We start from the raw sequence: 27091 nt of genomic DNA on the forward strand, positions 1-27091 counted from the left end.
ATCCGAGTTGCATCCGTGACCTACACCATAGCTCACAGCAACACTGGATGCTTCAAACCCACTCAGTGAGGCCAGGGATCAACCCCTCATCCTCATGGAGGCCACTTGGAGCTTTAACCCGCTGAGCCCCAATGCGAATGCCCAGATCTATCTTTCTAACATCTTTGTCTCTGCCTTGTGCTACCGCAGTGCCTGGTGCATGACAGAGGGGTGCTGTCACGTACTTGTTGGCAGGAGAAAGGATAGGAGGATGGAGAGGGAATGGAATGTTCGGGTTTGGGTTCCACCACGTAGAACACGAGGGGAAGGATTAGAAGATGTGGGGGGCTCAGAATGGTAGAAGGCACGTAAAACCCCCTTGGACTCCAGATATTAAGACCATTTCCTTTGTGATGAAGTCACTGCTATTGCTTTCCTCCTGCTTTCTCCTCCGTCCCCCATCTGGCAATGCCAGGTTGGAACCATAATCCCTCTAGTTATGGTCAATGGGTTCAATCTGACACTTCACAATTGTCTGAATCATCTGACCCTTCATCAAAGCCATCTTTAGCTAGTAGGACGTCTTTGCACAAATTTGAAAAAGGGCCTCTTCATCCACATGATGTCACCACCCCGAAGGCTCTGCTTGGTGAATGGAGTGTGGACTGGGTTTTTGCCTTCTCCTTGCTCCTGTTACCCCCTTGGCCAGGTACAAGGTAAAATCTAACACAGTTAGGCTTGATGGGCCATGACTCCCTTAAACTTCAGCTGCAGCAACATTTATTGAGTATGTATTTCCAATGTGTAGGCGCTGAGGCTATTGCAGTAGGGAAAACATGGCTTCTGCCATCATGAAATTTATTCTATTACTAAGGAAGTGGAATCAGGCAAAATGGTTGAGCAAAAAGAGAAGACAAAAGAAAGAAATGTCTGTTGTTCATAAGCCAATCAACTACGGTATTTTGTTATACCAGCCTGAATAAGCGAGGCGCACCTCATTTGAACACAGTGCCTGCCAAGCTAGGCTGCTCTGAGCAAGCGATTGTACCTTTCAAAGTCTCTATTCTCTCATATTGAGAATGGGGGTAATTACATCACCTCCCTCCAAGGCTTGTTGAAAAGATTAAATAAAATGCAGAGATGTGCCATGGCTTTGCATTTTTGTATCTCCATCCTTACCACTAAGTTTGTACATTGAAATCCAATGCCCGTTAGGATGGAGTCGGATGATGAGGCATTTGGGGTGTGTTTAGGTCATGAGGGTGGAACCCTCAAGAACGGGATGAGTGCTCTCATAAAAGAAATCCCACAGGGTTCTCCATTCTATTTCACCATGTGAGGACACAAAGAAGTCAGCAGTCTGCAACCTTACAGAGGGCTTTCACCAGACACAGATGGAGGAAGTAATTGAGAGGACATGACCACCAATTGACCCGCAAGCTGGACCCCGGCAGTCAGAGGCCCCTCACACCCTCTTCCATCCTTGGAATATACGTTCTGTCCACCATCCCCACAGTGGGAGCTGTTCCAAGGACAAAGTCTTGAGAGAGTAAAGTGTTGTTGAGACCATCCGGATGGTATATGTGACTGAATCTATAAGGCCCCTACATACACCTTAAGATTCTGGCAGGCAGGTGCAGTGACCTATTTGTTTCACAGCTTCCCAGGACAAGCTTCAGATTTATATTTACTTGCTCTTTAAAATTGCCACCTACCAGTCTAGACTGGTCTTCCTCTTACTTTGGTCTCTCCTTGCCCTCCATGTACAGGGGCCAGTTTAGGAACCAACAGACACCAAATCTGGTGCCATGATCTTGGGCTTCCTAGCATCATGAACTGTGAGAAATAAATGCCTCTTGTTAATAAGATACTCAGTCTATGACGTTTTGCCCTTGCAGCCTGAACAAGCTAAGACAGTACACATTCCATACATTTTAGCTATTATTATTCTCATATTATTCTGTGGCTAATCAGCTATATAACCTGGAGGGAAATGGAGATAACATTTTGGACCAGGACATTCAGAAAAAGCATTCCCAAAGCAGTATGACTTAAGCAAGAAGAGTAACATGAAATGGCTTCAGGAAGAGGCAGGAGCAAACGTTACTACAACAGGCCAGATCTGAGGCAATAAGGAGTGGTCCAGAATGTGCCCAACTAGAGGATGCATCGGAAGCGTTCAACCTCAAGTGTTTGAAAATAACCACTATAGTCTGCAAAGATAAATTCTGCCTCTGCAGGAAGGGTAAAAATATGCAAAAAAAATTGGCTAAGAAAATTCCCAGTCCTTTCAAAAGGCTTGCTGTTTCTAATCAACTGTTGTCACGTTATCTTTTCTTTGTATGGGGTCTTGTGGAGAGATCTTGAGCCCTTGGAATTCCTGACAACAGCCTTCCTTGATAATGGCACAAGCCCAAGGCTACAAAAAGCAGAGCCACTCTGTTTTCAGACTCTAAACAGTGCCCACGCCAAATTCTCAGAAATTCTAGGCCTTTCCTCTCCCCTCACCCCCAACCCCCACTACATATGAGATGAATTGACTGCAGAGACTTCTCGCTCAGAGTACATTGTTTGAAAGTTTGTGTCATAAACGTATCGATCCTGCCTGGTGCTCCCAAACAGAATCTTGATGTTGAAGCACTCCTTTAATCAAAAGTAAATTATGTACGGGCCACATAGGTCAGCTCAGCCAGCTTCACAAAAAAAGGCAATCCATCATTTATTCGTAAATGTCAGTGAAATTTGAGGATCAATATGTGCGCCAATGTGGATTTTGTTTATTATTTTTCTGTAAATATCAATCCCGAGAACTATTTCAAGGGAGCACACAGGCGCCATGGGAAATCAGAACCTAGCCTAAGGTAGGCGGTGGAATCTTTCTCAGTGAATCTGGTCTGTCTTTTTGGAGCTCCTTTGCAAGTGAGAGCTGGACCCTTGGGAAATAGACAGGAGAAGAATTTTCTTACAGGTGTTTGAGAAGTTTCCAGAATTACCTCCCTTGCAAAGAGATAGAAATGGCTTCTCCTGATACATTGTGAGGAATGAGTTTGGGCATAGAAAATAAAATTGATTCCAAAAAGTCTGGTTCATCCATAGAATTCCTGGAGCTGGGAGGCTGGAAAATCTACAGTCCTGACCCAGCTCTTGTCCTGGCTTATCCTGCTTAGAGCTATATATGTGAAGTCAGGGCCCTGCAGTAGAAGAAGCAGCAAGCCAATGTTTGAGAGGAAGGACCCTGTTTCATACTTCTTATGTGGTCTTCTGTTAATTTGGGAGGCAATCGAGAGGTTTTTGAGCCAGTAAAAACATGGTCATGGTGATACTTAGGAAAGACCAACAATAAACATTTTAATAAAGACTATTGGAACATGCAAGACATTGAAGGCAGAGAAGTCAACTGTGAGGCTGTGGATGGGTAGACATCCCTTTTCAGTAAAAAGATCACAAGACTTTGAATCAGCTACAAGGACTTGAAGTTGAATCCTTGCTCCATTAATTACTAGATGCAAAAACTTTCTGAGCCTTTGTGTCCTGCCTTATAAAATGAGATTAGTGGAGCTCCCGTCGTGGTGCAGTGGTTAACGAATCTGACTAGGAACCACGAGGTTGTGGGTTCGGTCCCTGCCCTTGCTCAGTGGGTTAACGATCCAGTTAACCCACTGTGGTGTAGGTTGCAGACGTGGCTCAGATCCCGCGTTGCTGTGGCTCTGGCGTAGGCCGGTGGCTACAGCTCCGATTCGACCCCTAGCCTGGGAATCTCCATATGCCGCGGGAGCAGCCCAAGAAATGGCAAAAAGACAAAAAAATAAATAAATAAAAATAAATAAAATGAGGTTAGTAAGAGCAGCTGTATCAGCCAGCATAGGCTAGGTTATGCTGCAATAACAAAGAATCCCTTGAATCTCTTAGAAAATTTTCTTTTCTTTTCATGCTTCATGCCCTTCCTGGGAGTGCCCTGTGAATCTCTGCTTGCTCTTTCTCTCAAACTGGGCATGCATTTCTTTAAGGGTTTCAGAAAAGTGCAACATTACACTGCTTTCAGAAGGAGAAGAATTGGATACACTTGGCAAGTAGCACCCATAGTTGTGTTGCTGAACTCATAGGGCTTGGGGACAAATTAGAGGGAACTTGTAATAAGAAGCATAGTTCCTGGTGCATGACAGTCATTGAACCATGGCTTCTTACACTGAATCAGTCCTTTGATGTCAGAATCTGAAGTCTGGGTTTGATCTGAGAGATAAAAATAATGTCTTTATAGATGTGAAGAAAGAGAATGACTAGATTGTGGGCTTTTGAGATTAATTTATCCAAGTATAGTAAGGCTGGGGGCTTTAAGACTCTCCTGGAGGTGATGCTAAAGGCCTAGGCACGTAGTAACAAGGAAAGTAAGCACCTAGTGACATATTTGGGGTCTTACAGCTCTGCTGGATATGATGCACATACCCCTGGGATGGGATTCCAGGAGACTACCGACTCACTGTTTTCAGGGGAAGATCAATTTCAGCTGTGGAAATCACACGTTAGCAACCAGTGTCCTTGAGAAAATGTTCACTGTTTTTTTTTTCTATAAAGTTTCTTTCTGGTCTTTGCATCTCCACTGGGAGCCCTGGAATTGTGTCATCATGGATTAGGTAATAGGAGACCTAAGGTATGGGCCTATTACTCACACTGTCTCTGTGACCTTGATAAAGTACTCCTGTTTCTTCCCTGGGCTTCCGTAGACTCATTTGTAAAGTAGAAAAGTTAAAATCTATCATCTCTAAGGTCTCCTTCAGCATCAGGAGTACAGGCTCTTTTTGACGCGTGCTGGCAATGAGCACAAGATTACTCTGCTTGTGTACATGTGAACGCTAATAAAGGGTCGTCTAGGAAGGTCAGATTTATCTGAGCAAAAACGTGTGTGTTTCATCGGGTTTATTTTCTCCGTCCTATGAAAGATTAGAAAGACAAAAAGGGAAAAGGCAGAATAAAATCTGGGTGTATATAATTTATGAGACATCTTTTAAAGCATAGGAAATAAATAAAGGGGAAGAGCCCGATTCATACTTTTTTTTCCTCTCATGTTTGGGAAGATGCCTATGAACGCTTCGGGATGACCTCAATCTTTGTTAGCAGGGCTGAGTGAAAGATGGGACTTTGCTTAGATTTATGGTGTCCCGGGAGCACCTAAACGCCGCAGTAAAAGCAGAGACATCGCCTTATTCACAGCTGTGTGCTCAGCCCCAAGAATAGTGGATTACACAAAGTATGTGTTCAACAAATGTCCGTGGAGCTCATATCTGAATTGTAGAGAGAAAAATGATCATCTGCATGCCCTCCCATTCACAACCTCTTTCCAATCCCCCTTTTTCAGGCCAGAGTTCTTTTTCTTAAGCATGTCTCCAGTGGTCCCTCCGCATCCTTCAAGCCATGCCTACTAAGCGTTCAATCCATGCTTAATCCTGGTACACAGCCTCAATGAAACACATGCTCACCTGCCTTTCGCCACCTAGTGTACAATCTTGCAACTGACTTGTGCTGAGCCTTCCTTTTCAGGGAAATGGACGCTCTGACCTCTTCACTCCGTATACTTGGGGGGCCCAGGGGGACATGGACCCCTGCTCCTTTCCCTTGATAGAAAAAAAAATCTATTAATGGTTCATAAAGAACAGTACATATTCTTGCCTTAGATAAGTGATCAAAGGAAAAAATGAGAGGTTTTCAGAAAGTATGTAGCTTTATATTTAAGGGAGTTTTTGGAACCAAACAAGCTGGTATGAAGCCCAGTGCTGCTCATGCTGGTCGAACGAACTTGGCAAGTTTCTTATGTTTTTTTTGCTTCTGTTCTCCCATGCTTAATGTGGATGAAAATAATAGTAACATCTCTTTAGACAATTGGCAAAACAAAGCCGTGAGGAGTATTCCTTCATTATTTATTAAGCAAATATGTATGAAGTGCTTTTTCTGTCCCAGACAGTATCTGAAGCTCTGGCATATAGCACTTGGCAAGCAGAGAGACTGCCCTTATTTTGCTTACCTCCTAAGGTTCAATAAATATTAGCTGTTACTATTATTGTTATTAATGTTGTGTTAAGCATGAGTCTTCCAGAACGTTTATCTAGATGAAGTCATTTTTCTCTCATTGCTGTCCGTCAGTCAACTGGGTGTCCTCCCTGTAACCACAGAGCCCGGGAGAAGCACTGGCATCTATATGGATGCAAAGAAAGAAGGACCGAAGGAAGGCTTAGCCTCTGCCTTCGAAGAGGGCACATGAGCAAAGACTGACACGAACAGAGGCTCTCCTGGTTTGAAGAAGCATATTAGCCTTTCTTGCTTGTTGCTAACTACCTTGCAGTAATAATAAGCACTTGAGAGGATTTTCATCACTGTCCATTGAAATCTGTCCGGAACAAACGCACAAGCATTCTAAGAGGTCCAGGAAGAGGACACCAGTCGCTGTATGGGACCGCCTTGGGAAGGCACAAAGCGCAGAGTTTAACGAGTAAATGGAAGTATGTTTCAGGGGTCCTCACGAGGCAACAAGCAGACGAAGGTCGGTGTTCTGTATCAGACACACAGCCCACCCTCGTAACCCTATGATTTCAGGCAGTTTGGGCTTCTGAAAGGGATATCAACCATCTCAACCAAATCTTTGATTGACATGTAAGAAAAGATGCAGAGCTGGTGTGTGGGACCTGGACCAGAGCTTCAGGATCTTCACCCTCAACTTGGTGCTTCTGTAACATCCTCGGGTCTCCTTTGGTCTGAGGGAAAAAAACTCCTAGAGATCAACGCTCTTTTTACTGAGTTGTTTCTTCCAGACTCTGTCTGGCAAAAGATGCAACGTGAAGAAACCTGAGAAGGAGCTTTCCAACACAGAGGGTGCTGACGGCGAGATGAGACTATTCCCAGTTGTGGCTAAAGAGAGGGGCTCTGCAGGTACTTCCTCAAGCAGGTGGCTTGCCGAAGGAGTTCAGAAAACAGCTGTTGGATTTTTCCTCCAGGATCCCTCCGCGTGGCTCAACAGTTTTTTCTGGACCGATTACAGTGGAAGGGGAATGGAAATCCACTCATGTTCTTAGTACTACTGAGGGGTCACTGGGGACAAGCAAGAAAGGAGAGTGTGCTGAATTTCTGCATGTTTCTTAATTCAAGAGTCCTTTTAATCCTTGCAAAGGGCGTCTGTCGCCGCGGAGGAGACAGGGCTCCAAACTCCTCCAGTGTTGGCTAAATCCCTCTCGGATGATTTTGGCTCCGGAAAGGATCCAGATTCACCTGGGAAAGCAGAGAGAGATTTTAAAAGGAGGTGCCACCTTGTGGCCTCTGGGATGATCAGCAGCCTCCAGCAAACATGGCCAGTGGCTGCGGATTAGCAGCTGCAGCCATTTATCTCCACTCTGACTAAAGGGCCAGAAGAATCCCAATGTTTATGTTAGGAGCAAACCTCCAGAGATTTCCTATCAAGACATCTGCCTCCCGTCAGCATGAATGATATGTCTTACACTTAGAGTGTTGTCTAAAACACTTTTACAAATATTATCACATTTAATTCTCACATCAGCCCCGTGAATTTTGATATCATTATCTCTATTTTAAAGATGAGGAGATGATCCGTCTTAATTTAGGTTTCTTCAACAAAAGCACTCAGCTAGCGAGAAATTAATGAGGAGCTCGAACCCAGGCTTTCCACCCATAACGTCCCACTTGAAATCACCCAGCTACCAACCCCAGGAAAATTTATGGAGACATAAAGACTTAAAAGAGACAGGTTGGCCACTGACCTGACATTCCAGCCTTTGCACAAGGATCAGATCAGTGTTTGGAACTGATTTTGCAATGAGATTTTTTGAGGCAGAAGAGTTTCTACCAGCTGCAAATTCATCTCCAGGTTTTTCTCAACAAATGAACCAATCCAACCACCTTGGCCAGAAGGAAGGAGGCAGAGGCGACATGGACCAGTGGTGGCAAGGAGGCGACAGCTGTGTCCGTGTGGCAGTGACCGATGGGGCCATCTGGGGATACGGAAGAGGCTGCCGGCTGTGTCAAAAGAGTCTTGTAAGAGGAAATTAAGCCGGATATAACCCTGCTGTGGAATCACTGGGCACATCTCAGGTCCCTGGTTTAAATATTCAATAGTCTTGAGGGAGAAAATGAATTAATGAATAGGGCCATCTGAGCGTAGGACGAAAAAAAAAATAGTGTTTGAAAAGGAAAAATAAAGGAAAAGGATGCCATCCCATCTATTTGCTCAGCGCCTCAGAAGTAGGGAAGTCACGTCTCGTCTTATCTTCCTCCCCCATCGACTCGCACCCTCACCCACTCGGACATTCATCCCGCCCACGATGTCTCCCGGCACTTGGACATTCAAGGACAGCGGCTCCCTCCCGCTTGTGCCATCGCAGGGCAGGCTCTGAAGGAGAAGCAATCTTGGGCCGTTTGGTTGTTTTCGAAAGGAGGCATGGTTAATGGAGGTCCTGACTCGGGGGCTGAAAGAGAAAGCTAGGGACGTGTTTGCTTTTTCTGGCTGTTACATGTTAGAGAAGAAAAACATATTTACGAGGGAAAAAAATCACCTCTCTCTTCCTAAGGGATGGGGTCCAGCAGGAAGCCTTCTGCGATTCAAGCTAGAAAAGAGGGCAGACCTTGCTGGACCATCAGGGCTTCTCTTCCGAGCACCTTGCAGTGGGAGCCCATGCACTCTTCACATGGAAGTTGGGAAGGCCCTTCCTGCTCCTTAAGGAAGAGGCTGCCCCTTGTGTCACAGGCATGCTTACGAGGAAATTCAGCCAGACGTCTATAACCCTGAAGATACTGTTTTCTTTTCTGTATCACCCCCTTGCAAAACCAAAGAAATCCAAGCCAGAGGTAGAACAAGCTGCGATTTGCAGTATGTGTTAGTATTGGGGTCATAAGACAAACTGGCTGTATCACGCAGTGTAGCCTCAACCCAATCTTCCTATGTCTCAGCTGCTTCTGACCCATCAGAGCAAAAGCAGAGAGCCTCCTCTGGAGCCCATTCACTAGCTCAGAGGCTGTGGGTCAAAGCTCACATTCAGGTTTCGTCCTTTTCTCACCAGGGGCTTTCAGTCAACTTCCCTGCACATCCCAGCCCCTTCCCTTGCTTCTCAGAATTTGGGACGCCCAGCTTAAGTCTCCACTGTCTGGGCACACAGAGCGAAGTCAGGGATCCGGAGGGTTTCTTCATCTCTTTCTTCGTACTGGTCTGGCCTTCTCCTCTGTAACCTCAGATGCCCCGTGTGAGTACAGAGCCCCCTTCTCTGCTGAATCATCTCTCCGTTGCTCTTCCAGGCATCGGTGCTCAGAGTTGGTTCACAGACGATGGTGGTGGATAGACTAGACTCTCTGATTTCAAGGCATCCCTGCCCCAGCTTATGTGTCCACTGCTTTGCTAATAACAAATACAGCAAGGGCATCTGCAAGAGCAGTGGCAATAATAACAATGTCACAGATTCATTCAAGGCAAGATGGTTTTAAAAATTTAAAGAATTTATTATGTACCAGACATTTTTCCAGCGACTTGGAATTTTTCTAGCAACAAGACGGCAAACATTTCTGTGCTCATGGAGCTTTCATTACAGTTCACAAAGGCTTTTGCCTGTTTGTCTGACTCAAGTTTTACAAGAATGTGCGAGTGCTGTCATGCGAACGTCTTTGTTCTGCAGGCGAAGTCCTGCTCCTCGTCTGACTGAAAACCTCTCATGTCCAAGTCAAATCTCTGACCAACCTGCTCCATCCTGTCTCTCTCGACTGTCTCTGTCGATGTTTGTGCCAACACATCCATTTTGTTTCCATTGCAGGCAGCTTAGTGGCGCTGAAAGAAAAAAGATCCAGAGGGAACCTATACACAGATCCATCCTCTGCTACTCACTAGCTGGGGAACCTTGGTCACGTCTCTTTATTCCAGTTTCTGCACAAGTGAAATAGTACAGTAAGAAAATAATGAGATGTCTGTGACATCAGGCATAGGGGACCGCCAAGTTGATGGTGTTGTACTTCCTGCAAATATGGCATAGAGAGCTTAGCCCCAAAACAATCTAGTGGAATTCTGTTTGGGATAGGAACTTAGTGAGAATAATAAATTCCAAGTTTAGCTGTTGAGTGTATATATGTATATATAGTTAAGTGTGTGTGTGTGTGTGGTGTGTGCGCGCATATATATATTCTTATCTGAATGGAAACCAGATGGGTGAATTCCTATTGTGGCTCAGCAGTGCCCGTGAAGCTGCAGGTTCAATCCCTGGCCACACTCAGCGGATTAAGGATCCAGCAGGGCTGCAAATTGTGGTTTTAGGTTGCAGAAGTGGCTCTAATCTGGTGTTACCGTGGCAATGGCATAGGCTGGCAGCTATGTAGTTCTGATTCAGCCCTTAGCCTAGGAACTTCTATATGCTTCAGGGGCAGCCCTAAAAATAAAAATTTTTTAAAAATGGGAATGGAAGTCAATTCTCTTCTGGAAAATTGAAGGGACAGTTTGATAAGTGGGGACATCAGTTTAGTCTTAATGAAAAAAGAAAGTTCAGTGTCAAAGTGATATTAGAACTTCCTTAGCCCCTTTGAGAAACTCAGGTCTGTGAGAGAATTTGAGTGACCATCTAATTCATCCCTCTGCTCCAGAGCAGAATGGCCTCAAGGACATTCAATGGCTCCTGGGTAGCGGCCAATAACAACTAGCATCACAGTTAGACTGTTCAGAGCAGAAGGCAAAGAAAGACACTAGAAACTTGGGTCGAGTGCCCTAGAACAGGTGAAGAACAGGCACAGCAAGCAGCAGGAAACCTGTTCTTGAGAGGCTATGCCTATCCAGACCCTGGGATTCCCTCGTTACAAAAGCAGCCTAAGCCTGGGATCCCTTCCCAAGGAAGCCTGTTACACAAAAGAAGCCTCTGCTTCTAACAAAGCTGCCCCTGTCAGGACGGGAGGCTGGAGTGCAGACATCTCTTCCACAGAGGAGAGAAAAATGATATGAGAGCAGCTTGGATGGGAATAATATTTCAGGCATGGCTAGCTGTTAAAAATGAGCTAATTCAGAAGAGGCACATTTAAATAAATATAATGCAAAGGCATAATGGCACGAGATAATAGTTTTGAATGGGGAATTCTAATGACTTCGAGTGCATTTCACAGGGCAATTAATACACATGGCAATGCTGCAGCATTCAGCAAAAGGGGAGGGGAAACAAATGGGGGGTGGGAGCAAAAGAAGGGGAGGTGGCGGCCACTGATAAAATAGGATTTGATTTTCTTTGCAGAAGGAGTAATGCTTACAAATATAATAAAAGAGAAAAATACGTGTGTCAGGTTTTATAATTCAGCTTGTAAAATTTAGAATGATTAGTTTTTGAAGAGGGCAATTAGTCCTCTTTTGCATATTCATGGGGATGTAATGAAATGAGGTTGGGCTTTCTCCATTCTTTTCTGGTTACCCCTTCCTTGCCCTTCCCCCACCACAAACTAAATATATGTATCATATATATATATATATATATATATTTGATTCCCATCAAACTGAGGCCTTATCCCCCTCGATTCATGGAAGGGGTTCTCTCCGCCGATTGGTACATACAAACGCCCAGGATTCTTTTTTAAGGAATTGCATATCTTGATTGCCTCTGCCATAAGCTAATGCCTGAGATCACATAGGGAAAGAGCCCGGACCCCTGAGACAGACAGAGGACATCATATTTGCCTGTTTCTTCTTTTCCATTGCGACTAGGCTGTGTCTGTGTGAGTGCGTGTGTAGGGAGAAAGAAAAGAGAATGAGATACAGAAGGAAGGAAGGGAGGAGAGAGATGGGGAAGGAGAGAGAGAGGAAGAAAGGTCTGAATAGCTGGGAGGGCTCCGCTGGCCCATTTGGTGGCGGCCTAGAGGACAGTTTCAAGGGAGCCAACAAGCACAGGGACTTTTCCCCCCTTTTTGTTTATGTTCTTTTCAAGTATTGCCTAGAGCAAACAAAACTAGAAACCAATGAACAAAGAAACGCCAAAACCCACACACGGTGAAAAACCACCTCAGCATAAAAGGGAGAGACTCTGATGCCCATCTGGTTTGCTTCCATCTCCTCAGTGCACTGATTTCTGTTGTTTTGGTTTTGCTCCCCCCCGCCCCCCAAAAAAAAAGTAGGTCATTTTCTCATTTTTTTTCTCTCTCTCTCTTTTTTTTTGTCTTTTTGCCTTTTCTAGGGCCACTTCCTGCAGCATATGGGGGTTCCCAGGCTAGGGGTCTAATCAGAGCTGTAGCTGCTGGCCTACGCCACAGCCATGGCAACACGGGATCCGAGGCGCATCTGTGACCCACACCACAGTTCATGGCAATGCCGGATCCTTAACCCACTGAGCGAGGCCGGGGATCAAACTCACAACCTCACGCCTGGTCGGATTCGCTAAACACTGAGCCACGACAGGAACTCCTCTAATGTTTTATATACTAAGAATCTTCTCGGTCAGCTTTCAAATCGCTAGTTCTAGCATTGTCCTCATGCCTTGATCCATTTCAGGGTTTTGGTCCCTCCTGACATTGCCTGGTTTCTAGAGCCCAGTGTTTCTCCTCTGCAAATGCTTTGTTTTTAAAGACCCCTCTTCCTCCCCGACCACCACTACCACCCACACAAAAACTCACCTTGTGTAGAGAGAGAAGGAAAGGAGTGGCCATTTTTTCCTTCCACATACAAAAGTGTTTATAGGTTTTTGTCAGCTTAAGATTTTGCTCATGGCTGCCAAGGCTGAAAGAAGTTAATTATGCAAGGTCACAGTGCTAATAAGAAGCAGAGCTAGAGTCTGCATTCAGGTCTGCCTGCTTCCGAGCTCCGCACCCTTTCCAACAGACCTACGGCTTCCTAGCCTCTAGGTCTTGAGGACTTTTAAAGGAGACGTTCCTAACCTTGTTGTAAGAAGAAATGGCTTCCGATTTCTCCTGCAAGGGGAGGGAAACTAGAGAAAACGGCTTGGCAGCCAGAGGCGGTGCTTGCTCTCGCTTTGATGCTCCCCTCCATTCGGGGTGACATCCGTCAGCATCAAGGGCCTCGGCGCCCTTCTCCATCCCCGCTGGGTCCATCTGCCTGGACGGTGAGCGTTGCAGGGGCCTCCCCGATGGGGACATCCAGTCTCTTTTAAGAAGAGTCGACATCGAACAAAAGAAGTGTTTTTAATTCTGGGGTTCAATCTTGGGCAGCCTACGTCATACTGTCTAACAATTCTGTAATCAATAATAAGGCTGACTCTTTGGTCTCCATTTACCTGTATCTAATCTGTCCTTCACTTGGTTGAAAACAAGCAGATGAAGAAAAAATGATTATCTATTGGAGCCCCTCAACCCTTCAGGGCCAGGGCTGAGTGCCTCCTCTGACCCAGTCATGGTGCTTGATTTACACTGGCTAACTTCATTTTGAGATATGTCATCTGAAGGCTGGGAAACCAAAGGAAACCAAACCAAACAAAACGTGCTGATCTGATCATTCAATTGGCTATGGATGCTAAAAACACTCATCAAAATGACTCAGGAGTCTGAACCTGGAATTTCAAAACCTGGAAGTGGGGTACAGGCATGTGGATATGAGTAATTACATTCTGTGTGAATATGTGTATATCAGTTTTTCTAGAAAAGGTCTACAGTTCTAACCAGATATTCAGAGGATCTCTGATCACCTAAAATTGGCCCATAGGTTGGAAAGTCAGTCACTGGTACCAACTTGGAAATAAAAACTTCAAGATCAGCTGATAGATGTTTACCCTCAGCCCCTATTACCGCTTCCCTGTAATTTCAGTGTCTCCAAATTCTGTTCTGATAATCACAACTAGAGACTGGAAAATTTACTTAAATTCAAGCAGAACAAATTCCTGTGGTTGGTAAATTACCATTGAAATTAAATTGCAGAGGGCAGGGAGGGTCAACTCCCAGAACTTGGAACCCTGTTCTGTCTTCTCTTGTCTGAATTTCCCTCTCCCTTGCCTGTGATCGCTATTTTCTCCACTTGACAGAAACACATAGCTGCCCTGGAATGCAGAGTCATTTCCCACTTTGTCTTCTTCTTGGCTCTTTGGAGACCCCTTAAGCAACCCCTTGCCTTCTCCAAAGTTGCCCCCATGCCATCCTTGGGAGGAAACTAAATTACATAGTGCATGGCACTTTCGTTCATCAGTACATATCACATGTGCCACCAGATGGTTCATTAGCCAGTCGTTATGGCAATCAGCATTTCAGCCAATTAAAAACCTTTTCCAAGATTTAAAAATGTGTTGATCGTGAAAACATGAAGTGCCTGAAGACCATGCAGATACACTTGAATGCAAGAGGAATCTCTGCTTTGGGAGAGGAGGGAGCTGGGCAGGGATAGGAAGGGTGAGGGCACATCGGTGCCGTGCAGACACCACAATGAAGATAAAGGATGTTTGGAGAGGAACATTTTCATTAATCCCTACTCTGTATGTAAAGAAGCCTCCAGTGCATTAGAAGCTAAAAGAGGTCTTCATCAGACCTTTTTAGTAGATTCCTTTCAAAGGCAGTGGCTGTATCGTGATGACTTGCATGTTTTTGTTGCCTAGAACACTGTTTGGCACATAGTAGGTGGCAATTTATAGTAATGAAAAATAGTTTAATAATTCCCATCATAATAAATTATAACAAACAGAAAAAAAATATATAGTATTCTTGTTCTGACATTGAGACTAGGATAATTCATGTCTGGGGTTTAGACAAAAGCCAGTGAGGGAGGCTATTGCTGTGGTCTTGGGGATTCTGGCTGGAGAACCTCACTGGTTCTGCCTCCATCCGTGGCCAGGATTGGGTGATGAAGAATGAACCTGTGGCCAAGAGAGACGGAGTACAGGAATGAGGCCCATGCTGGGTTTCTGCCATGTGCTCTCCTGCCAGTTTCCGTGAACTGTGCGCCCATGGGTGTCCTGTTTCCCTACCTGAATTTAAACCTTTCTAGGGCTGGTATTCGAGGGTCCCACTCAAGTGGGCTGAGGGTGAAGCTGACCTGTCGGGGCACTAGCCAAGAACCAGGCGCCAGAGATTGGGTTTGCAACAGCACAATCCAGGCTAACAAAGTTCTGCCTGAGCTTCTGGGCGATGAGGAGGACCAGAGGCATGAGTCAAGACAGTTAATAAGGTAAGACTTAAGTCCCCTGGGAGGGTGTGAAGGACCTCAGACGGCATTAGAGGCCTGGCTGCAGAGACAACATTCTGAGTGAATGAAAACAGATGAAAGAAAAGGCGTCATAGAAAAGGAGCTAGAGCCCTTATTCCACTCATCTCTGTATCCCCACCGCCTTCTATACTGTCTGTCACATAGCAGGTGCTCAGCAAAGGTTGATTACGTGAGCGGTCGCCCTTTCCTCGTCGTGGTGTGTGCTAAACCGTGCTGTGTATGAGGGACTTGAGAGAATGGGAATTCGGAAATCTATTTTGGGTTTCTTCCTAGAGAATCCTTTTCCAATTTTAATACCCAGAATCAAGATTCCCTTTCATTTTTATTCTCTGATCAAAGGAATTTTGCAGGGACATGGACTCCCCCAGTGCTGGGAATCAAATGCTTTTCAGGGACCCAGTCCAGGGGACGGGGAGGGTCTGGGATTCCCACTTCGCTGGCTGCCAAGGGACCTGGCGCTGCTCCCAACAACTCACGCGTCCCTTCTTCTCTCCCCATCTCTCTGCAGAGCTGTCTGGACCCCTCCAGCCAGAAATCTGCTGTCTCTGAAATTGTACAGATACAGCGAAGGGAAAGGAAGCGCAAAAAATAACTTCCCCAGACAATCAGAGCAGATTATTTTAATGAGGGCTTGGAAATGGGAAACAAACGACACCAAATTAGCCTCACTCCCGTTTGTCAACTCTGTCGGTGAAGGCACTCAGCCTCCGTCTGAGTCAGCAGTGGGGAGCGGCAGGCTGCCTCTGGTTTCAGGAAACTTCTCTCCCAGGAGCCCCCACCTGCCTTTTACTTCCTTCCTCAGGCGTCTGTTCAAATTGTTTCACAGCATCCAGGGCCCATCATTGTTAGTCCACAGCAGCTTTAAATCTCCTCTGGGTAAAAGTACAGATTCCTGAAGGAAGAGAGGGTCTCAGAGCCCACGTGTGACTCAGGAAAAGGACAGAACCAAGATACTCACAGTCCCCAGACCCTGTCCCTAGACCCGGGAACTTCTGGCAGGTGGCATGTAAACATGACAGAGTTGCTCCGTTGTCCTGGGAGTCACATCTCCTTCCTCTATGCTGTCCAGTTCTGTCTCCTGGCTGTCCCTTGGGATTAATAAATATGTCCCTAGGAGATCATCAGGGGGGGTGGACTGCTGCTCCACAATTCACAAAGCAGAATAACACCAGTAATAATACCCTGCATGAGGCTGGATGGGAGATGTGGAGCTCCTCTGAAACTGGGCCTCGGGTCAGAGTGGTGAACAGAAAGGACTATAATAGATTATTACATTAAGCCAAATGAAATTGTTTCCCCGCTGGAAGGAAGGAAAGTCATTAACTTGGAGGGTCCGGTTATCAGGGAAAATGATATCACATCTGCAGTGTGTTTTGGATGGCAATTTAAGAGGAAAAATTGGAAAAGAATTTGATGTGGGGTGAAAGGTGTTAGATTGACAGCTCAGGGAATTGGACTCTGCCGTGGCTGTGCCCACCTCCTGATTTCTGTCTTCCTGGCTCTTGGCGGGTCAGTCTCCACTCGCCTACTCTGATGCTCTTTCCTCTCTCTCCAAAGGAGATTGCAGAGGGATGAGATGAAGGTGGATTCAATCCCTTTCTATTTCTGAAACATTGGAGAGGCTCAGTCTTCAAGTTCCTACTCATAGTCTCCTTTGGCTCTGAGCTTACGGGGAAAACGCAGGGCTTCATGTCCGTCTTTGCTCTTTTGGAAGTCATCGCATAAGAGCAGCTCGGGTACAACAGGTGTGGGGTTCGCCCAGGAAACAACAGGGTGTGAATGGCAGAAGTAAACGACTTGACCTTAATCATTTGGCCAATGTTTTGCTGAAGGCTCACCATTTGCGGAACACTGGATTCCATGCATTCAAAGACATAAAGATGAACATGACCTAATGCTCCCTCAAGAAATGTACCATCTAGATGAACAGATAACACACACATTACAGAGTAGTCTAGACATATCAGCAGTCCACAGCCATAGTCACTGATGAAACCATCTCCTTTTTTGCTACTTTCCACACCCTTAGCCCACCCTCTGTCCTTCCACATCCATCTAGGGGATGAATCATCAGTTCGATGAATCAATTTTAGTTAGATATTTAGAGTACGGGAAACTGTTGTCCAGAGGTCTGCTAATTTATGGGTCTGCTAATCACATTTCTGTAGTACAGCTACATTGTCAGTTTGATAGATAAATTTATAACCATGCAAAGACATCACAGACTTAGTACCACAAACTCAGTCCTTCCTACCCCAGGATGTTTCATGTCTCAGTTCCAGAGAAGTGTATTTTTTCTTTCTAGTTCTACTATACTTCTGCAGTTATGTCATAGAATAACCTGCTGTAAACATAGAAATACATTGGATTAAATAAAGAAGTAGGACAGGGTGAACAGGAAACTCTGCTCCATGAAGTCATGCAGGGACCAAGGCTGTCTCTCAATACTTCCATCCTCAACATGAGGGGTCCAAGACAGCTACTCCAGATGTCACCCCATCCCAACAGCAGGGCAGTAAAGAGAGAGAATGCAGGACGCATTGTTGCATTATAAAATCCTGGATCAGATTCTAAACACATCATTTCCACTTGCATTATATTGGCCAAAACTTAGTAACAGGGCATATCTAGCTGCAAGGGAGGCAGGCTCTAGCAGGAACTAGCAGGAAATTCATATGCCTAAGTAAAACTTTGGGATTCTGTCATTAAAATTAGCTCTCTTTTCCATGCTGAAGCCTTCTATTTCTATTATCCTGGATGCTGAGAAATCAGTTATATTCTTTTTTCCTTCTGGTTTTCCAGTCCCCTTAGCCCTTAACCAAGTAGAGTGGCTGCTGACTTAATTTGAGTCTTTGAATCTAAAAATTGTACTGGAACTCTCAAAACACTCTGTAACTTTCTGCTCTTTCATCAGATTTGCAGAATTTATATTGGGACTTACGAAGTGCTCCATCCTGTGCTGATACAAAAATAAAGAGAAATCTGGTTTCTGACTTGGAAGGTCTTCCATTCCTCAATGACACTAGCTCCTTGATAATTCCTTTGTTCTCACTTGGGTCTTATCTCAGTCTTCACATGTTTTTTACTGTCCAATTCTTTAATTAAAAAAAAAAAACACACACACACACACACACTTGGGATTGTTGCAGTGCTGTCCTTGTACCTACTCTATTTCCACCCAGAGAGCCTCTTAATCACCACATTCAGTGTACATTCTTGATCATTCAGCCTACACATTCACCCAATTATTCACTCACCACCCATGTAAAGTCTGTGCCTACTCCGTGCAGACTCTCTTCTAGGCATTGGGTACACTGTGGCCACCTGCACAGTCTCTGCTATTGCAGAGATCACCCTTGCTCATGAGAAGACAGCTAAGGACAATTATAATTAAAAATTGTATAAAGTTTCTTGAAAAAAGAATGTCAGCCATGAGAGATGATAACAAGGAGGACATACTTAAGACTGGAGTTAGTATAAGGACATGACACAACCACAGAGCCTAAAGGAAGACAGGGCTACCCAGACGGAATAAGGAGAATGGCATTTCAGGCAGAACACCACAAAGAGGAAGCCCTAAGAGAGAAAAGAAGGTGGGTGTTTGAAGGACTGAAAGATAGTGCAGCCACAAGAGATGAAGATAAGCAATGGCAGAATATATGAGCTTTGTCAACTGGAAGTACCCTGAAGGATTTTAATCGGCCAAGTGACAAGTTCCACCTTATGTTTTAAAGTTCACTCTGCTGTGAAGAGAATGGATTCAAGGGTGGCAAGAATGGAAAGAAAAGAGACTATTTAGAAAACAGCTCTCATATTCCCAAAGAATAAAGGTGGCCTGGACAGCATGGACATGGTGACACAGAGGATCAGCATGTCTCATTGGACTAGGGCTACAGGGTAAAATCCACCCCCCAACCTGTTCTCATAAATCAAGGATCGTGAGAACACAGATACTCCCATGCATTTCCTATCACCTATGGCTACTTTCTGTCTTCAATAGTAGAGATGAGTAGTTGTAACAAACACTCCATGGCCCACAAAATCTAACTTACTTTTTTGGGGGGGCTCTGCTGAATATTGTTCTAAACAATAGCCTCAAAAGATGTACAATGTGCAGTGAAGTTAGTCAACCTACTTGCTCAATCATTTTTCTAGCTCATTAAATATATTTTTGATATACACTGGAAATCTCTGACTTTCGCCAGCTTGGGGCCAAATAAGGAAGAATTAAGGACAGACTGAACTTCTTTGCAGAACAGATGCTGACTCACAGACATTGAAAAACTTATGGTCTCTGGAGGAGACAGTTTGGGGGGTGGGGGGATGTGCTTGGGTTGTGGGATGGAAATCCTGTGAAGTTTCGTTGTTATCATTACACAACTACAGATGTGATACATTCATGTGAGTAATAAAAAAAAAATTTAAAAAAAAGAACATTCTATGAGCCAAGGAAACAGTGAATGAATAGGAAGGAACCAGATAGCCACAGCCTGGCTGAATTTCTAGCGCTATTAAAAAGAGCTACTATGGAAAGAAGTTATGCCATACTATGGAAAGATACCCATGGGTATTTTTCCATTAGAAATACCTGGAGTAAGCCCCATATCTTCAGATCTCCTGGTAGACACAACAGCTTGGGCTCTGCACACTAAAAAAATAATCTACCAAACTGTTTCCTTACTCGACAAACATCATGTATAGCCCTATTATGGCTGGAAGGCTTTTTAATAAAACTGTCTATAAAGATCTCACAAAATAAACCTATGAAGCAACCTCCTCCCTACCTCCTTCTGTTTCCCCACAAATTCCGCTCCCTTTCCTACAGAGAAGGTTTGTGTTTCCACGCAAACACCTCTCTAGAATTCTCATAGAGAATAGTTCAATGCAGCCATCTCTGTTTTCCCTCAAAGCAGGTGAACTTCAAGGAGCCTCTTTTCACACATGATTTGGCACCAAAGTACTTATGATTTTAGCTCCTTCCTCAGAATGCATCCCTCTAGTCAAGGCACCAGGTATTTTTCACTCAAGCTGGAAGTCCAGACTAATCTTAAGCCTTCCACTTTAGTCTCTCCTGAGGGCTGTACTCTCTGTATTAAAAGTATAGGTAGCTTATGCATCTTTCGGGCAAATAGCCATTGTGTTCCCATCCAAGGTGAAAATCCCTTCTGTCCAGGAAAAAAATCACTTGAAATTGATTCTGAAAGAGATTGATGTGAGAAGGGAGACAGAATTCCTTAGCTAAGAGTGAGATTAACAAATCAAATGAATGGACACAAACAACATAGTTCTGGCTGGCTGGAATGCTGAGGGCCCATGCCAGGGAGAATGATGAGCTGAGGATGGGTCTAGAATCCAGTGTGGGCTCAGTATCCAAGGCTTAAGGATCTCTCGTGGTATGTTGTTAAAATGCAGATTCTATATCAGTGGATGGGGATTGGGACCGAGAGTCTATAATTCTAACAAACTACAAATGCCACTGGCTCATGGGCCACACATTGAGTGACAAGGGCATAAGGATCTACCTTTAGGATCACATGTATGTGCATTCAAGATTTTGAAGAGGACCTGGGTTCTCAACACCCATTTGGAGTCTAAATCATTTATCTGTCCTTGTAGGAGCTTGGTACTATGGGGGATTTCTGCAACAATGCAGACTCGGGAATGAGGTGCAAAGAACTGGGCGAAGAGTCGTAGGTTTCCCAGTGAACAGGCTGGGGTACTCTGCAAACAACTTGACAAGGGATCTTGACGCTAAATACCCAGGCAGAAGGGTGGATGAGCAAGACTGCCCACACTCATCACCTGAGCCGGGGAAGCAAGAGCACCAGAAGGCTTAAACCCAGTATGGTGTAGCAGCTAAAAGCATAACTCAGCTCTCAGGGAAACAGGACTAGAAATTCGGCTCCATCACTCAGACTTTTTTTCATCTGTGAAAACTTCCCTCTTGGGTTTGTTGGGAGCATTAAATAAGAGAGTCCCATGTGTTTTATGTCTAGTCCCTAGAAACAGACCCCGAGTTGATACTTTGTGTAAAAGTACTTTATGATACAGTGTTCCACGGCAAAAAAACGGTAGGCGAGTGGAGAAGTGGGACCTAGGAAAGAAATGCAGCCAGGCAAGGCTGGCATATTAAGCGAAGTTCCACTAGAGTAACTGTAGCTGAGTCCCACAGGGAGCACTGCAGACAGAGTCAGTTGTAAAAGTAGACTTGTCTCAAAATGGGAGCAGAGGAGCTGGATTATTTATATCCTCAGATCCATTTGTCATCAAGAGATGTAAATTCCCAAGCACTTAATGATTCTCTGCACAAAGAAAAAAAGAAGGTTCTGGAGCCCTAGGGCAGCCCTTTGATAAAGAATCAGGGGCTGGTTGTTGTGAGTGGAAGAACACTCAAAATTATTTGCACAAAATCGACAAATGGCAAAGGAATCCAAGGGGATAGGGAGGCCCTTTGCGTGATCTGCTAAATCATGCAAAGACCTCAGCATGGTTTCTCATAATAAGGCATCGGTGACATCTCTTTTTATTACAGACTATGTACAAACAAATATTATCTGAAAAGACAAAGAAGGACGAGGAAGACGAGGCAGCCATCCATGACACACCGGACAGTGCGTCCAGGACAGACTTTGCAAATATGACACAGCATCAGGGAACCTGGGATTCAAGGAGTGAGTGACCTCAATGGCCAGACATCCTTAAGACCCACTTACCAATGGCGATCATTAAGCAACCTCATGAAAGTTCCACTCACTTCAGGGATTCAGACTGAGATTCAGCACTCAAAGTGTGTTTCCATATGTGAGTGGCTATATTCTATTGCTTGCAGCTTACAGAGTATAACCTCCCTGGGTTCCAATTTCTCATTACCAAGGTGAGAGGCCCTCTAGCTCTAAAAGTTTATGTATGTTTCGACACACCCCTAATACCGGACGAACATTCCATAAACTCTAAGCCACATTCTCCAGTCGCACAGCCCCCAAGTTAGGTCTTTTCCTTCCTCCGTGAAACAGTGTCACAGATGGTGTATCTTCGTTTCCCGCATCTGTCCTTCGTGTGTGTATATATCTATTACTCAGCCAGACTGGCTCCTTGTCTCTGCCTGTGCTGCATATTTCTCCTGGGATTGATTAGTGTGTGCATGTATGTGTGTTTCTTTCTCTCCCTCTCCCTCTCTCTTTCTCTCCTCTCTCCCTCACTCCCTCTCTCTCTCTCTCTCTCTCCCCCTTTTTCTCTTTCTCTCATTTTCAACACATTAAAAAAAAACAAAAAAAAACACACAGTTGAAGTGCCTTCTTACGCTGATTTTGGAGATTATAGCTTCAGGATGTACGGGCTCAAGGGTTAGATGGGAGGTAAAAAAACATACTCAGGCAGGATTTCTGATGCTACTAATTACTCATCAAGATATGGATAAGACCACTTTTGTAAGTAATGAATTGGCTCATTTAAAATTCCTTTGTTTTCATTTTAGAAAATGGAAAAAGGAAGAAAGAAAGTCAAAAGATGAAAGAACAAAAGAGCTCCCCATAGAAAGACAGAATCTTTTGCCAGCATATTTTTTTGAGAACCTAAATGGTGCCAAGTGCCAAGCAGATTGAGAAGCTCCGCTCACTGCATAGTGAGTAAAGTAGAAAGGAAGAGAAAGCGTTGAGTTAAACAATCCTTTCGCAGTGAGAAATCAGGCTTCACAGAATGCAAACCCTGACTTTCCCGCCTCACCTGGTCAGGCAACTAAGCACAAAAGGTGTCTATCTGAAGTGGGGTGGAAGAGACTGGAAGCAGACCTGCAATAGACCCCTGCCCAGTCCCAGGAGTCAGAGAGGCAGTGTGGGGCTAGATCCTGCCACAGACAGGGAGGTGGCCATCAGTGGCCAGAGGGCAGGCTATCAGGCAGCAGATGGAGTCCCGACTATGAGATGGCACAGCGAAGGGAGCAAGAGGGTTTTGCCTGTGTATTACGAAGGTGACCGTGGAGCATTCGGAGCAAAAGCATTATGATATCCACGCAGATGTCTTCGTGTCAGCAGGGAGACAGAGGGCGAGGGGTGAGAGTTGGAGGGCCTTGGTCACATGCTGGAGCTGGCAGGTGGGACCCAGTGACAGGGTGGGTTTGGGAATCAGCACTCCTGTCCTGAGTGGCCACCAAAAGTGGAAGGGGAGTGAACAAGAGGAAGGGCAGCTGTCGAGCAGGTCACTCTACATGTTAGATTCCCAGGGCTGCCCTAACAGAGTACTAAAAACGATGGGCTTAAAACAATGGAAATGTATTGTCTTCCCTTTATTCTTCTTTTTTCGTTTTTGTCTTTTTGTTTTTTGTCTTTCTTTTTAGGGCCGCACCTGCAGAGGTTCCCAGGATAGGCGTCCAATCAGAACTACAGCTGCCGGCCTACACCACAGCCACAACAATGCGGGAGCCGAGCCACGTCTGCAACCTACACCACAGCTCATGGCAACGACAGATCCCTAACCAACCGAGCAAGGCTAGGGATCGAACCTGCAACCCCATGGTTCCTAGTAGGATTCGTTTCCACTGCACCATGACGGGAACACCTGTGTTACCGTTCTTGAAGCTGGAAGTTTGAGATCTAGACATCAGCAGGTTTGGCTCCTTCTGGAGACTCTGAGGAAGAATCTGTTCCATGACCTCCTTTGCTTCTGACGGCTGCTGGGCATTCCTTGACCTGTTGCTGCTGCCAACATCACGTGGTGTTCTCCCGCATCTCTCTGCATTTCTGGTTTCTCTTTTTATGCACACATAAGTCATTGGATCAGGGTCTGCCTCATTTCATTTATTACATCTGCAAAGACCCTATTTTTAGGTCATATCTAAGGTTCTAAGTAGACAAGAATTTCGGAATGGGGGTGGGTGAAGAAAGACATTATCCAACCCAGTATAGTCATCAAAAACCAGTGATGCTCTAAGGAACATGTTGCTAGACCAAAGGCACAAGTGTGTGCTGTGGTTTGGGAACAAGGAGGACGTCCACTTATAATCATAATATATAGCAAAACTATGGCTTCAGAGCTGATGCGGGAACCGTGAAATGGTGACTCTAGTTCCATTTTTAAGGTATAACCGCAAGGGTCAGTTCAGATGTTTAGCTTGAGCCAGGGTAGAGCTTCCACTGCAGGATCCTATTTAAGTTAGCACACCTTTCCCACCCCCTCAAGATTCTGGTGCAACATAGGAGGGTATAAGCTTTTCCCCTTACCACTCATCATCTCCCTACAAGACTTACTATTGTACTGATCCATCTCTACTAATAGGAGAATGCCAGACTGCAGCAGGCTTTGAGGGTTGTTGCTTTCATGTAATCTCAGATTCTGTTTGTGAAGAAACCAAAGTTGGGCACTCAAGTGCTATTGTAAAGTCTAACAATTTACTTTCACTTTAGCCTTCGTTGGATTTTCTTAGATTATCTTGTAAATGATAGGACACCTCCGAGATTCTGAGAAAGTCTGTACCTTTGGAGAGAAATAAATAAAGACCCTCAGAGTCTGTCAAGGAAAAAAATGTAGGACTTTCCTGCTCAACAGCTCTGACAAGGTTAATGGTGTCAACGCTACCAAATAAAGTCAAGAGCATCGGGAGAAAGGATGGATGTATTAGCCCAGGGTCGACATGTAAAGATGAGGAGCTTACTTGAGGTTTTGGAAAGAAGCAGATGCAATCACTGTGAGCAAAGAGCTCGAAGAGACCAAACTCAGATTGTTCAGCTCTATCCAAAAACTCAACGGATAAAGTCAATTTGCCAAACTAGAACCAGTAAAGCCAGAAGTCACAGAAGACACTCAAGGGTCCCAACGAGGCAGAATACCTCTCAGACAAGGGTAAACAGGGAGGGGAGTGCCTGGGGGCTCATCCAGCAGAGTCTCCTTTATTGTCCACTCCATTCAGGCTTTCTGGTTAACCCATGCACACCTAAGCACCTATTACCAATATCGCAATTAAGTGGTTCCTCTCTTGTGGTATAATTTTCCTCTAGCAAGCTGGGTAGGCAAATATTAGAGGAAAAGAATGAAAATAGAAGGGTCCATAAGACAAGAAAGAAAAGTAATTTACTTATACTATCAGTAACCGTGGTGAGAAAAAAGACTTCGATCTCTCGTTACATATTCACTGCCTACCCTTTGGACCACTCTCCCTTTGCCATCAGTTTAACCTGCCTTTCTCCAAAAGTTTGAAGTCCAGTTAGGCATAGTCACCGTAGAATGATAGGACTCATTACAGTTTATAAAACACATGTCTTTATGCCACTTGTTTCTTTCAACAGTCAAGAACAGTAAGAATCACTGTTAATCTCTTTCCGAGAGGGAAACTCAAGTTAAGCTAGAAATAAGTTGAACCAGGACTGGTTTCTAGGACTCCCTAGTCTAATGTCAGTGCTATTTCTACGCATAACACTTCACCGCAGTGCCAGAGAAGAATTCTGAAAAAGAGCTTGTCCTCTTCAGAGGCAAGTGAACAGGGAGCGATTACTCTTCGCTCTCTCTCAAGGCAGAGTCCTGATGCACCGCTGCAGTGATACTGACATGGGCCCCAAGTGGGGACTGACAGCAAAACTGTTGGGACCAAGAGGGCTTGACCTCCAAGTCTGCTTCAAGAGACGCTGGGGGAGCCAAAGTCAAGAATGGCTCTGCTATCTTCATCACTTAATTAGCTGGGTGTCACACTCCGGCTGCCATTGTCTTCAAGACACCTGCAACTGTGTATCTTTCTTGGCTTTTCATTCCATGAAAGGCTCTTTCATACCAGCTGCTCCAGCTCCTTAGAGAGTTGGATAGGAAGGGAAGAAAGAGGTAGAACAGGGATGCTATGAATTCGTCTCTGCATTGTGTTCCCCTGTGATCTCCGGTTTCTATTGCTTTTTCCCTGGTGAAGCGCCTGGGTAGCTACCTGAATGGAACCTGTGAAGTGTTTTTTAGTCCCATCATTACTCACCAAAGTATAGAAGCCACAACTCTGGCACCTCACTGCCTCACTCATTTAAAATGCCTTTTGCTACGTATTTTTTCATTTAAGTGAAAGAACAAAGAAAAGAAAAGAGAGCAAGAACAAACTCAGGCGATGAAGAAACGAGAGGTCCCTTGGGCTGGAGAGTGACACTGCCAATCCACTGACGCCTCCTAGGCACTGGCAAAGTGCAGACGCTGCAGCGCGTCACATGCCTTCGCGGAGGAACAAACAAAAGTCGAAGCTGTAAACAAACAAACAAACAAAAACCTGCTCTCCACTGCAGAGAAGCGCAATTCTCTTCTCGAGGGTGTTGAGAACAGCTTCAGCTGCCTCCCAAGCTTTAGGAAGAGAGGCATGAAATGGCTGTCAGAATAACACACCCACAAAATTTGCTACACCGGAAAGGCAGAAACTGCATCTTTTTAGCATTTCCTCCATAGTGTTGAACACAAAAATACATCAGGGCTGGGCCTCTGGGCAGGAGAACATGGGTGTGAATTTGATCCAGCTACCCCAGCATTGTGCTGATTTCCTAAACGACTGGGAAAAGAAGGGAAATCGGTCCCAGGGACCTTCCTTCAAGCCTACGTGGAACCGAGGAAACAACGGCCCCAACTCTTGGGTGGACCCCCCCCCCCTCCCCGCAGCCACCACGCCTCCACCTCCACCAGGTTGGCTGGCCCTCACTGCTTTTCTGACTCCCCCTCCGGTTGTCTACACTGCTCTCTCACTCTGGCTGCTTGGGAAACATAAGAGCCCTCAGTGGCACTCTAAGCCCTTACTTCACATACCAACTACCATCCTTCTTAACCACGCTAGACACTCGGGCCGTCTTCTGATGCCGATGAGGACACAGGAGAAAGACGGATGAGGGGGAGGAAGAGAGTTGAAACCTTGTTGGTGGGAGACCAACCCCCACCCCCCAAACTACTCATTTTTGGTTTCATTTCAACTGCCATGAGCGAGAGAATAAGTAGACCCCACTCCAATTTTTTCCTTACCTTCTC

This window comes from Phacochoerus africanus, chromosome 11 (genome assembly GCF_016906955.1).
Source record: "Phacochoerus africanus isolate WHEZ1 chromosome 11, ROS_Pafr_v1, whole genome shotgun sequence".
Taxonomy (NCBI): domain Eukaryota; kingdom Metazoa; phylum Chordata; class Mammalia; order Artiodactyla; family Suidae; genus Phacochoerus; species Phacochoerus africanus.